We start from the raw sequence: 2,491 nt of genomic DNA on the forward strand, positions 1-2,491 counted from the left end.
ATATTTGTAATCTCTATAGGCATTGTGAATATGGCATTGCTGATACACAGTCATACTGGCATATCCAGGATGCCAGATAGCACAGGTTATTAGATCTGCTCTACTAGGAAAGCTAGCTGTTTAAGGGGTCAGCAATCTTTTTTTTTTTTCATTTTTCAAATGCTTTATTAACTTCTGATTTACATCATTCATTTCTGCCAGATTTTGAGTTACAAATTTTCTCCCCGTTTTTCTCTTACCCACATCTCCAAAACAGCAGTCCCACAGGATATCTCCTCCTCCAATCTGCTCTCTCCCATATTTTCTCCTATAACTCTTTTGACTTTTCCGGTAAGGCATGGTGGATCTCTATACCCCAGTGCTTGTATATCTTATTACCAAATTATATGTAAAATAGTATTAATAATATATATATATATATATAAACATTTGATTTTAAAACTTTGAATTCCAGATTCATTTCCTTCATCCTTTGTCACCCACCCTTACTAGGGAGATAAGCAGTTCAGTATAGGTTGTACATGTGTGGCTAATCCAAAACAATAACATAGTACATATATTGTAAAAGACTGACGATATTTCCCTCCCTCCTATCCCACCTCCCACTTGTTCTATTCTCTACTTTGATTCTGTCCCTTTTCAAAAGTGGGTGCTTCCAACTTCCCTCCCCCCCAGACTGCCCTCCCTTCCATCACCCCACCTTCCATACCCTTCCCCCCTACTCTTCTATAGGGTGAGATACCCTATTTATTGTGTATTTCATTCCCTCCTCAAGTCAAATTCAATGGGAATAAGGTTGACCTATTCCATTTGCCTTCCTATTCTTTCCCTTCATTGTAACTATTTTCCGTTGCCTCTTCTATAAGAGATAGTTTACCCCATTCTATCTCTCCCCATATGCTCTCATTATATTCCTCTCTCAGCTCTTAAGTTCACCTTCTAAGTATCACCCTTTCCTGTTAAATTGGTCCTGTGCTCTCTATCTATGTTATCTATGTATACCTGTAAAGATATATGCACGCATTCCCATATGTATTCATATGCCCATATACACTCATATATAGACATATATATGTATATGTATATATATACATATACACATATATTGTATTTCCATCAACTATTTTCCATTGAGAAAAGTTTCATAAGTTACAATTATTGTTTTTCCATGTTAATAGTTCAAATTTGAACATTTCCTTATGATTTCTTTTCCCTGTTTACCTTCTCATGCTTCTCTTGCTTCTTGTATCTGAATGTCAAATTTACTATTCAACTCTGTTTTTTTCATCAAGAATGCTTGAAAGTCCTCTATTCCACTGAATGACCATATTTTCCCCTGAAACATGATACTCAGTTTTGCTGGGTAGGGGATTCTTGGTTTTAATCCCAGCTCCTTTGACCTCTGGAATATCATATTCCAAGCCCTTTGATCCCTCAGTGTAGAAGCTGCCAGATGCTGGGTTATCTTGATTGTGTTTCCACAATATTCAAATTGTTTCTTCCCTGCTGCGTGTAATATTCTCTTCTTAGTCTGGGAATTTCGGAACCTGGCTATAATATTGCTAAGCGTTTTCTTTTTGGGATCATTTTCTGGAAGTGACAAGTGGATTCATTCAATCTCTATTTTGCCCTCTGGTTCTAAAACATCAGGGCAGGTTTCTTTGAGAACTTCCTGGAGGATGATTTCTATATTCTTGCTTTGATCATGGCTTTCAGGTAGTCCAATAAATTTTAAATTATCTCTTCTGGATCTATTCTCCAAGTCAGTGTAATGTAATGCCAAGCAAAGGCAACTTCCCAAGGTTCAAAATACCAGCATGGGTGCTCTCCATTTTATTCAGTGACCAACCAAGAACAGAGAAGGTCAAAACATGACATCATTCAAAATACAGCATTTACTAAGTGTGATTAAATAATCTCCAAGTACTACCCCACCCCAGGACCTTCCATTCATTCAATCAATTACAAAGTCCCTGTTCTAAATACTACTCCACCCCTAGGCTGTACCTTCATTTAGTCCATCACAAAACCCCTCTTCTCAAATGGAGATTAGTTTCCAAACATAAGTAAAGTACATTCATTTGTTCAACCATAGAACACAAAAAGGTCAAAAGTTCCCCACCCCTGGATCACAGTTGAATTTATCCCAGAGTTACAATCAAGTTTAAGCACAGCACTTAATACTCAAATGGAGGTCTATTCTTCATCTTGACACAAGGCAAGTTCTCAGCAATCTTAGCTCCCGGGGAGACAAGGCTTAGCAAGGCCACAAGATACATTGCCAGTCTCTTCATTAATTCATCCTCTGTCTGTAGAACAGTCCTAGAACCCCTGAAACCATTAGCAAAACCCTCTCCCAGGATTTCTATAAACATACAACAAGAAAATCCTTCTTCAGGGCTTCTGAACCAACAGAAAGGTTCCCAGACCCCTGCAACAACAGCACTGTCCTTCACCAGTGGAGAGTATTCACTCTCTGTCTGCAGGACAG

The sequence above is a fragment of the Petaurus breviceps genome, unplaced genomic scaffold (assembly GCF_028583685.1).
Source record: "Petaurus breviceps papuanus isolate PSGF00001 unplaced genomic scaffold, PetGlider_PUasm1.0 90444, whole genome shotgun sequence".
Taxonomy (NCBI): domain Eukaryota; kingdom Metazoa; phylum Chordata; class Mammalia; order Diprotodontia; family Petauridae; genus Petaurus; species Petaurus breviceps.